This window comes from Phyllobates terribilis, unplaced genomic scaffold, assembly GCF_046119375.1.
Source record: "Phyllobates terribilis strain yellow unplaced genomic scaffold, ASM4611937v1 Scaffold_4__5_contigs__length_816908805, whole genome shotgun sequence".
Classification (NCBI taxonomy): domain Eukaryota; kingdom Metazoa; phylum Chordata; class Amphibia; order Anura; family Dendrobatidae; genus Phyllobates; species Phyllobates terribilis.
In genome coordinates, this window is record NW_027362764.1 from 673566999 (window position 1) to 673579184 (window position 12186).

Below are 12186 nucleotides of genomic sequence, written 5' to 3' on the forward strand. Positions count from 1 at the left end.
CACGCACACGTGTGTACTGTGAATCAGCTACATACTTCTTGATTGCCAAGACACTTCATCCTGATCATCGCACAATGTTGATTGTAGTCATGCCTTGACCTAAACACTCCACAATTTGTTGCTTCTCAGCAGCCGACACATCCTTTTTCTTTCCCATTTTGGCAGAAAATGTAGGCTGCTTAATAATGTGAGAGAGCCTTCTTAAGTAGTCTTGCCTTTCATTGGACACACCTGCCAAACTAATTAGCACAGGTGTCTGCAATTGCTTACAGTGATATAAAGAGCCCTGACACACATCACCATCAATGAGTTTAACTGACAAACAAACAAATTCTTCCCTTATCACTCCTAAACACTTTTTGCATAACAATTTGGAACGCGGTGTACATGTGCTTTTCCACAAAACACCAGTGGTTCACGTAGTGAATCTTACAGTTCTAACTTGCCAACCGTGGTCTGTATGGAATTGTTCAATAAAGGGCCCAAAATTAAGATAACATAGATGGGAGAGGTCTCTATGAATAGGAATTCCTAAGTATTTGATACCCTGTGAGGGCCAGGCAAAGGGAAAGTTGGACTGGATGGAATCCTATATGGATTTAGGGAGGGAGACATCGAGGGCCTCAGACTTCGCTGCATTGATTTTAAAATTTTACCATGTAACAAAGTGATCTATTTCAGCCATAACAGCAGGGATGGATATATGTGATTGAGTGATATATACTAGGACATCATCAGCAAATAGAGAGCACTTGTACTCGGTGCCTCCCACCTCAATCCACCTAATATTGGGGTTATGGCGAATTGATGAGAGCAGGTGCTCCGTCACTAGGATGTATAAGAGAGGGGACAGAGGACATCCCTGCCTTGTCCCATTGGTGATTGTGAAAGGTGATGAAAATGTTCTGACGCACCCCCTGGGCCTTGGGACACCCGGAGCCGGACCCTTTTTGGTGGATGCTGGTGGTTGTAGTCTTCGTGGCGGCGATCCGGTTCCGTGGCTCAGGGCGGTCAAACCAGTGGCGGAACTATTTATGTGGTTTTGATGTTTAAATGTCCGACTACGCCACCCGTGGATTGCGGTCAGAGTGAACCGCCGCTACAGGGCAGACCGCTAAGGCTGGTGTTGTGGGTGCAGCAGAGCGTAGCATAACTCCCCACGGGAGGAGTATAGCCTCAGGGCAGTGTATGCGGAGGATGGGGGTGATGGTGCAGGGCAGCAGCAGTAACGACACGGAGTCAGTGATGCAATTCAGGGCCTTTACTCACAGTTCTTATTATCCAGACCACGTCTGCAGGTAACGGCTGCCCACGTCGTACTGTGCTCACCAGGTGAGGGGCTCAGACAACTCCCAGATAACTTTGGAGCGCTTCACAGGACCCCCTTTGTGTGTCCTTTGTCTGGCCTTTCTTACCAACACTTCTGTCCGGCTGCCTCGGGCCTCCTCTTGGTAAACTTGGCGCCAGTTTCCCTGACCCTATGTGGTGCCTTCCTAGCGGGTGGAGCAAGGGGCTGCGCCACATAAAATGTCAGAGCCTCCGGTTTCTAGCTGAGGGTCGTTTCCTGCCTCCACTAGTTCGGGGACCGGTCTCCCCCTTTGGCCTGACCCCTCCACGCAGGTGGATTCGGGCGTGCGGTGGCGACTCGCCCGTCCGCACCCCTGGGATCCCTTCATTCCTCGTTCCTGGAGCCTTCTCCGCTCCTCTTCCTTCCTTCTCCCTCTTGCAGGCCTCGGCCTCTGTTACTAGGCCCGCCTCCGGAGCAGAGCTCATGCAGAGCCCCTGCTCCCTGCCACTTCTGCTCAGACTTCTCTGCACTGAACTAAGATGGTGCCCACCTTTTATACTCCCTTCTCAATGCACCCAGGAACTGCTTCCTCCCTGCTCCTGCACTGCAGGGTTCCCCTTCCTCAGTGCTCCCTCCCCCCACTCCAGCCAGGGACAGGGACTGTCGTGCCCATCTCAGGGGCATATTGGTCGCCCTGCCCCACGGCAATGTGGTGTAATGCATGCAGGTGTCGGGTCCTGATCCACACTCCATCCTTATCTGAGAGTGAGATATCACACCTCTGGGTGAGGTGCAATACGTCTGTAGCAACCGAGCCCTCGGTGCTACAGTTCCATTTATCTTCAGCCTAGGTGACGTATTGTGATACAGGGCCGTGATTTTGGCTATAAAAGGGTCCCCTAGACCCCTACCCCAAGCTTTTTAAGAGAATCATATATGGCGTGCCAGGAGACTCTATGGAATGCTTTCTCAGCATCCAACGAGAGTATCTACTTACAAATTTTTAACTGCATCTAGCCCAGGAAATACTTTGTGCCTAGTAGCAGTGTCTGCTAGTCAGCGGATTATCCCGGCTGTTAAGCAAGCTACACCACCTGTAGTTTGGACACTTAATTTTTTCAAAGGAAATGCTTCGGGACCACGGGATACTCAGTGAAGAGCATCAGGAGGCACCCCAAGGCATAGGGGCTGGGACTGGCACTAGGATGCCTTGCGGTGGACAGCCGAGCTCGATCCTTATAAAAGCTTTTTAACTGCAGCAGCTTTAGTGGACGCTACTGGAGCTGGAATTACGCGGCTGCTGGCATGAGACTTGCCCTCCAATAGATCCTTGTAAATGGATTTAAAGTGTATTCATTCAAATTAGAGGGACAATTTAAATTAAAAAGCTTAGAGCTGCCTCCACCACAGGGGGGCTCTCTCGACCCACCAGCGGACAGGCACCAGTATTGGGAGAGGGGGGCTGGCCGTCAGGGTTCACCGCGGCTCTGGCACAAACCCGGCGACACGGAGGTGGCACGGGCAGGAGCGGACTGGCCGTCTCGGCTTCTCACTTTTTGGATTTTAGAAGGGCATGACATGCCTATATCTGTGTCTCCCCCTCCTTTTACTCCTCCACCTCTTTTCTTTTCGCATGACTATATGTACTTGTCACTTTTCCATGTGTTAGTTGTGTCTTCTGAGCAGTTTGTCAGCTTTTGGACACCTTTGAAGGTGTTTTCTATGTGTTTCTATGTGTTTTTGTTTGCCTGCCATTGGTTGATGTTCGAAGGTGTTCGACGAACAGTTCGACGAACAGTTCGGCGAACACACGGGTGTTCGACGAACCAAACCGAACTCGAACACTACGGGGGTGGCTCAACACTAGTCTCTATTTACCAATTTAGAAGTTAACTGTAAATTCTGCAATTCACATTCTTTGTATAAACTGAGCCACAAAACTTCTATGTCATCTCCTACATTAACTTTGAAATTAATATTACTTTGTTTAGCAAAAGAAGAAATTATATCCATATTTTGCTTACCTTAAGATTCCTTGGCTTCTCTTTATCAGCACGTCCTGTCTTCAGTTCGTCTGATTCTTTTCCTGTGTGATTCTGTTCCTTGTTAGTACCTCTGCTTCCTGTCTTTCCTCAGTCTGTAGGTCCTTTCTGCTTCTCGTGACAAACTAGTGAATTTACTGACACGTGAACAACAGCTGTTCAGCTCGTCAGGACTCCCCCCTTGTTCACGGAAGAAATTCACTTACTTAATTTAAAAAACAAAAAAACAGGACTGGCTGGCTCACCATTGTAAAATAATACTCTTCCTGTATTATTTTTTTCTACTGAGGACTTCTCAAAGTATCAATATCACGATATTTTTTAAAAAAATGTATCTATTTATTCTTGGATTGTCCATTAAAAAGAATCAGATTGCAGCAGGTACATACAATAATTAGTTATAAAGTAATTGTCCATTTGTCCATAATTTGCTTAATTGTTGAGATTCACCCATCTTTTCTTGGATCCTGGCTGGTAAATCATGTCTTTGTCCAGCATGTGTCCAGGCCTACATGTCATCTGCTTCTCAGCATGAAGATTCTGTGTCTTGTGGGGTGGGCAGAGTAAGAGAGCCCCCCCTTTCTGTACCATGGGCTTTTATAGCCAGTCATATGGACACCTGTTCTACATATGGTAGTGAACCAAAAATACACACACAAATAGCGCATGTCAACTAGACACGATGGCTGAGGCATAGAACTCAGAAAAATGATTATCGATTAACATTCCAAATGAATTTCCATAATTAACCATTTAACATTTCCCCCTTTTTTGAGAATAAAAGGACTTTAACTGAAAAATCTCAAAAGAAGATACATTCATCAATCATTTTTTCGTTCCTTCTTCCTTGGCAATATCATTAAATTTCCATAATAATAATAATAATAGTAATAATAGTATCAATATCGGATTATTGTTATATAATGATGTGAATTCATGTTATGGTAAGCCGTGACTAATATTCATTTAATATGTATAATTATACTTCCCTATATCTAAATTGAAGCAATCGCGGGTTCAATCGTCATCATCTGATGTCATCGGGTCGTCGTTTCGTCTTCTTCTTGGTTCTTTTATAACACAGTCTTTAGGTGAAAACTCCTTTGAAATAAATTACAGCATGTAGATATTGTGCAGTCCATAATTGTGTTCATTATTGTTCAGTCCATAAACTGTACTCTTTATTAGAAAGATCATGTGTGTCAGTTGATAAGAAAACAAAGTCCATGGATCAAATGTAGCTTTAATATCTGTGCAGTGTCACCTGGACTTACGTTGGATCGTCTTTGGAATCTTCCGTGTGTCCGCACTGGTCTCGTGTCACTTTTGGAACAGATGTGACGTCTTTGGTCAGTAAAGCAAGGGTTAACTTGACACTTTCCTGCTTTATATAGCACCATAACCAGTACTCAGTCCTTTATATACAGGACACATATGCCAGGTATTACCTGTTCACCAGCTTTCATTGAAGCGTTGCAGGTGATAAGAAACCACTGGAACGTGATGAAACTTAAACACAACACAGTACATATAGGATCATCATCCTCTGCCGTCCTGGTGATCAGTGGTGTGAATTGTATTGTATGTAATGGACACAGTCTATTATAACACTCAGCATTCACACCTGTTACCTTCTGAGACGTCCGGATATCAGTTGCTTCTTCTTGTAACTTTTGAGAATCTCTTTGATTTATAAAAATTAAAAGTCTTTATTAAGATAGAATTCATAATTGCGATGTCTTGATTGAAGTCTTCATTCCCTAATCTGATACCAAATCTGGCAGTTTTTCCTAACCTATAATATCACAGCGTACCATAGCAATCAGTAATACCATCTAATTATTATCAAAATATTAAAATAAATTATGTTTGGAATAATAAACAATAATAGATAATAATTCATTATCAATCAAGTTCTCCATATGATAGAACATTTTTATGTCATAGGTGTAATTACCTTTTCCAACCCATAGGTGTCAGTGTATTTTGAAAAAACAAGTTTTTATATCTTTATTAAACCAATAATATCAAAGAATGTATACTCCTGAACCAAAATGAATAAATATATGAATGTATGAATGAATGAATGAATGAATAAATGAATGAATGAATTGTTGTGTTTACTCAGAAAATGTAAACATTTTTTTCCTTAGCAATATACATTTAATGAAGCAATACTCTTGTATTAGACATTACTTTATTAGATATTAATGTGTTTTCTCAATTGAGATATTGAACTCAAATAAAATCAAATGAGAATTAAAAAATGAAAAAATAGAAAAATAAGAAGTATAAAGTAAGAATAAAATTTTAAAAATGGAAAATAAAATTAAGAGTAAAAATAAGAATAAAAATAAAAATAAGGCCTTTAAATTTTAATGACAAATAATTATATTCTCCATAAAAAATACCCTTATATCTCCATTATCTGGATGATTTCATATTTGTCCTAACCTTGTACCACCAAAAAATATTAAATTATGCAACTTTGCATGTAATACCCTTCTTAATTATACCATAGTACCTTATTATTATTTCTTCTTTATTAAAATGTGTGGAAAATAAGTATTGATAAAAATTGATTATGTAATCAGGATCAAAAACACATTTTCCCCCTTAATACCAAAAATATTATTTTATAAAATTTATGTATATATCAGAACCAAATTAAAAATAATTATTCTTCTAGAAATATTGTGCATAAATTTCATATCGATGAGTAGCATAGATTTGACTAAAGAGAGGTGTGTACCTATTTAGGTAACCATTAAAAATAATATTATAGTTATTCAAGAATATTATCATGTGGAAAATTATTCTAAATATAAATTTGCTTTGTAAACCATTTTGATGTGTGGTTGCCCTTATCCACTATTAGTTAAATCAAGAAAGAATAATTATTAAAGAAATATAGAAATATATATATGTAAATACTGTAATACCTAATTATGTATTATAATTTCCTCAGAATTAAATATATTTTTGTACCTTCACATAAAGAAACATTTTTTTTTTCAAACATACAAACATACGAGGCCTCTGTCACATCAATCACACTTAGCAGCTGCTGATTTTCTCATCTGTCACCTTCACTCTGACATTCACAGATCTGTTCAACTCAAACATTCCACATATGAAGTTTTAGATATATATATATATATATATTTAACCCAAAATTGTTGTATCCCAATTTATTAATGCGCATTGCCATATCAATTGAATATCTTTATATTTCTTTGAATATTCCCCAAGTACATATTATATAATATGAGAGTAAGTCACTGGAATTTCAGACACTTGAAAAAACTCTTGTCTTAGATTCTTTTTTCACTGGCTGCCCGGTCTTAAGTTACATCAGTTGAAAATAGAATGAATGGGATCCTATACTATTAGCTCAAAGTTCAAAGGCCGCAGCTGTCACACGTCATGCTGTAAAGCTACTTTAATTTGCACGAACACTTCATGCACAGAAAATATTAGCAACACAAAAGAATTAATAAGTATTACATATATATTATAGTTCAACTAGATATATTGTTATTATTTTAAAATGTTATACACATAAAATCATGCAATTTTTTCACTTCCTGTGTGAATAAAGAAATAAATCCATTTTTAGAGTTCTTTGATCAAATCCTGCTTTGGAATGAAAACTCTAAGGAAATATAAGAAAATAAAATTAAATATCAAATTCATACAGAAACAGAATTATTTAAATATCTTATACATATATTGGTTGGTTCTAATGTAATTCAAAATATTGCTACTTAAATTTATATATATGAAGTTCTAATTTATTAATTAATATATATATATATATATTTTATAAACGTATATATAAATACAATTATACGCAATCTCTACTTAGACAAGTGTATATATATATATATATATATATATATATATATATATATGAACTATTAGAAACTATGTAACTACAATTTTACTGTATAAGATTATAAATAAATATTGAGACATTGTATTACATTTTGATACAACATTATAATTACAGTTTTTCCTTAGCCACTCCCTAAACCAAATCTTCTGTCTCTCTCAAATATCTCCAGGAACGCCCTATTTAGGAAAGACATTTTTCTATCCTTCAAAACCTCAGAGAACTGCCTGTTCTTCTGTCCACATTCCATGACGTCACTGTGAGTTGGTCGTCTCACCTGTCTCTGTCCATCAGTTTCAGCCATTTTCCTTTTTAGAGAATCACAGTTCTGACTGAGAATTAACTCATTCTGTGGAGAGATGGATCTTTGCACTGGCTGATATGGCTTATAACATATATGAAATCTTCTGCGTATTTGATAGAGTTCACTATGGGGATGACTCAGTCTAGGAGAGTTTGATATTGGCTTTTGGTAAGATTTTACCTTTCCTGGTTTTATAAATTTAGCTTGATTTATTTTCTTTTCACGATTCTCATGTTTTCTAACAAAATCCAGCATCTGCGGACATTCAAATAATGAATTTTTTTGTGATGCCATAACTTGGGAAACTGAATTTAGGAATTTGAATTTTTGTACAAAAGTTGTTATCATATGTTGTACTTTTCCATTTTTGATGAGAGCTTTGTACAACCGTTCAAATATGGAAATGAATGTATATGTACATTCCTTCCTACCAATCCTTAGTTTCTGCAGATCTTCTATGTTGGGAAAATCCTTTGTGACACAATAAATCAAATATCTTAATCTGTCCGAATCATTTTCCCATCCATTAGGAGAGTCATTTTCACAGGGCATTAAATGTAAACGTCTGGACAATGTCACAGGAATCCATATTTTAAATAATTGATTCCTCTCCTCATTGGATAAATCAAACTTATCAGAGAAGCTCTCAAATGTCTCTGAATTTCTACAGGCATGGATTTTGACATCATATTTTGGCATGATTTTGTATAATTTCAGCAAATTTTTCCTCATTTTAATTTGGAGTTGAGCCTGGGTAATTCCAGAATTCTCTGATATTTTTAGTGGCTCTTGTACGTCCGTTCCTCCTACGTCACTCACGTCTCCTCCCACATCACCTAGTATGTCGGTTTCTCGTATGTCAGTCATGTCTCCTCCCATGTCAGGTTTCTGTATGTCCGTCTCTTGGTCAGACCCAAGGTCACCTTCAGTTACAGACACGTGTCTTACTTCTTGTTCATTTTCCACATTACAGTCAGAATCAGTATCACCGTCTGACACTTCTACACTATTTTCCTGCTTAGAAATCTCTAACACAAGACTATGAAAAAAATCTACCAAATGTAGAATATTTCTCAATTTCTGTTTGTCTCTTTTTACCAATTTAGAAGTTAACTGTAAATTCTGCAATTCACATTCTTTGTATAAACTGAGCCACAAAACTTCTATGTCATCTCCTACATTAACTTTGAAATTAATATTACTTTGTTTAGCAAAAGAAGAAATTATATCCATATTTTGCTTACCTTAAGATTCCTTGGCTTCTCTTTATCAGCACGTCCTGTCTTCAGTTCGTCTGATTCTTTTCCTGTGTGATTCTGTTCCTTGTTAGTACCTCTGCTTCCTGTCTTTCCTCAGTCTGTAGGTCCTTTCTGCTTCTCGTGACAAACTAGTGAATTTACTGACACGTGAACAACAGCTGTTCAGCTCGTCAGGACTCCCCCCTTGTTCACGGAAGAAATTCACTTACTTAATTTAAAAAACAAAAAAACAGGACTGGCTGGCTCACCATTGTAAAATAATACTCTTCCTGTATTATTTTTTTCTACTGAGGGCTTCTCAATGTATCAATATCACGATATTCTTATAAAAAAATGTATCTATTTATTCTTGGATTGTCCATTAAAAAGAATCAGATTGCAGCAGGTGCATACAATAATTAGTTATAAAGTAATTGTCCATTTGTCCATAATTAGCTTAATTGTTGAGATTCACCCATCTTTCCTTGGATCCTGGCTGGTAAATCATGTCTTTGTCCAGCATGTGTCCAGGCCTACATGTCATCTGCTTCTCAGCATGAAGATTCTGTGTCTTGTGGGGTGGGCAGAGCAAGAGAGCCCCCCCTTTCTGTACCATGGGCTTTTATAGCCAGTCGTATGGACACCTGTTCTACATATGGTATTGAACCAAAAATATACACACAAATAGCGCATGTCAACTAGACACGATGGCTGAGGCATAGAACTCAGAAAAATGATTATCGATTAACATTCCAAATGAATTTCCATAATTAACCATTTAACAGAGACCGCCTGGGAATGCCAGGTTCTGTAGGCTTTTGCTTTTTCCTTCCTTCCACCAGCAGGGGGCACTCTCTTCTATGCCTTTTTTCCATTCCCTTTCACAAGTGCACACATTCATTCTCTTTTCTTTTTTTCATTTGCTTTCTCTCTTGCGCTATTTCATCTCTGCAAAATACCAGCATCCTTCTGATCACCGTGGGCCTCCAGCATTGTTGCTTATTTACTTTTAATACTATTCTCCTTTTCACCAGGACCAGCGTCTCCCGGGTGGCTGGAGGCAACCACCGGTAACCCCAAGCAGAAGACCTTTGCAGGCAACACGACCCTCCCCCCTGAAGAGCAGCTCAAAGTCACTGGCAACCATCTCACCCTCCTCCTTCATTCACCCCTGGACGTCTCGCTCAGCCCCCAAGTTACGGGTCCAGCTTGCTTTTTCTGTCACATTACCGCGATGAAGGGTTTAGCCTGCAGGAGACCCTGCGCCGAGACATTTTTGAAGACACCTGATGCGGCGGGTGAATCACTGCTAAACTAACCACACCTGTAGGGACGGCACAGCCTTTGCATGGACCCTTCGGAGCCCGCCCCGTCACGGCCAGATTGCTCGCCACCAAGCGATCCTGAGAAAGGCTGGCCGGGCGATGGATCAAGCAGCGTTTACTGGCTTTACCACCTTGGATACGCCCAATCTCGTCTGATCTCGGAAGCAAAGCAGTTCTGGGCTCGGACAGTACTTAGATGGGAGACCGCCTGGGAGCATCGGGTGCTGTAGACCATTTTGATGACTTTTTGCCCTACTGCCCAGCTCGGCTAGCATGGAACGGCGCCTTGCCGGACACCGACCTTAAGTAACTTAGATGATGGAAGCCCCAAGGCCTCTGAGCCAGTTGGCAGCTAAGTACGCTACCCCGCCGCCTTCACGCAGGCCTGACACCGAGCTCCTTGCCACGGCTAGGAGTGCTTATTGACTCCGCAGCTCGCCATGTGGAAATGATGGTGTTAAAAGCACCCGGGGCCGTGAAGGGGCCAGGCTTTCAGCAGGTGCCCAGGGAAGGTTTTGGATGCTGGCCGCCTAGTGAGGGCCAGCAGAAGTAACATGTTTCTCTGCAAAGAAGCTTGTGTAACCAAGCCAGACGGCTGACAAAGAGCTAACCTCAGTGCAAGGAAGGCAAGGAAGGAATTGGGGAGGGGGGGTAATTCCTGCTAGGGTCCTGAAATCATAAAACAGGCAGGAGAGTCTGACGCATGGTGACGGAGAGGTTGTAGGGGCAGATAGGGGGTGTTGTCACGTGCGAGCACGTGTGCATGCTGGCTTGTGTGTGAGAGTGCGCTTCCTAGGTGTGGCGCTGCAGACAGTCAAAGGGATTGTTCCCTTTCGTTAAAAGTTAATCCCCGGTTGCAGGCTATTAGAAAGCAACTAACCGCGCTCTACTCACCCTACCCGGGTCTACCATTGAGTGTCGCCTCTGCTCCCAGCCTGTGGCATTGGCCGTGAAGCTGACGTTCCATCGACAGCGCTCCAGCCGATCAGTGAGCTCAGTGGCTCTGAGTGGGGCGTTCTGTCTACAAGACCTTTTAAGGAAGCCAGCAAAAAAATTGAAGAGAAGGGAAAGCACAAAAGGACCTGGTCTTGCTGAACACTGGAAAGGGCATCCGGCAGCCAGACTTCAAAGTAGAAAAGCAGCAAGTGAGAGGCTTGTCTGTGCCTTCAAAGTAGAAAAGCAGCAAGTGAGAGACTTGCCAGTGCCTACAGGCAAACCACCCTGAACACGCCCGATCTTGTCTGATATTGGAAGCTAAGCAGGGTTGGGCCTGGTTAGTATTTGGATGGGAGACCACCTGCAAATACCAGGTGCTGTAGGCTTTTGCTTTTTCCTTCCTTCCACCAGCAGGGGGCACTCTCTTCTATGCCTTTTTTCCATTCCCTTTCACAAGTGCACAGATTCATTCTCTTTTCTTTTTTTCATTTGCTTTCTCTCTTGCGCTATTTCATCTCTGCAAAATACCAGCATCCTTCTGATCACCGTGGGCCTCCAGCATTGTTGCTTCTTTACTTTTAATACTAGGCTCCTTTTCACCAGGACCAGCGTCTCCCGCGTGGCTGGAGGTAACCACCGGTAACCCCAAGCAGAAGACCTTTGCAGGCAACACGACCCTCCCAACTGAAGAGCAGCTCAAAGTCACTGGCAACCATCTCACCCTCTTCCTTCATTCACCCCTGGACGTCTCGCTCCGCCCCCAAGTTACGGGTCCAGCTTGCTCTTTCTGTCACATTACCGCGATGAAGGGTTTAGCCTGCAGGAGACCCTGCGCCGAGACATTTTTGAAGACACCTGATGCGGCGGGTGAATCACTGCTAAACAAACCACACCTGTAGGGACGGCACAGCCTTTGCATGGACCCTTCGGAGCCCGCCCCGTCACGGCCAGATTGCTCGCCACCAAGCGTGTTACAACTCTCCTGTTAGGTTTTTTTTAGTTTGCTGGTCACATGACCATTTTGCCTATTTAATCCGGCTCCGCCCTCCTGGCTTTGCTGGACTTCATTTGTATTTACTACTGTTGAGCTAGCTTGTTGCTCTGTTGCTGTTCTCTGTTAGTTTTGCTAGGTCTTCTGACCCCTATGCCTTTTTGTCG

At 41.4% G+C, this 12186-nt stretch overlaps 2 pseudogenes; both read left to right on the forward strand.

Moving 5' to 3' along the window:
- The first annotated feature begins 10205 nt into the window (after positions 1 to 10205).
- LOC141270303 (5S ribosomal RNA) lies at positions 10206 to 10325 on the forward strand (annotated as a pseudogene).
- Positions 10326 to 11295: 970 nt separating this feature from the next.
- LOC141267654 (5S ribosomal RNA) lies at positions 11296 to 11414 on the forward strand (annotated as a pseudogene).
- The last annotated feature ends 772 nt before the right edge of the window (positions 11415 to 12186 follow it).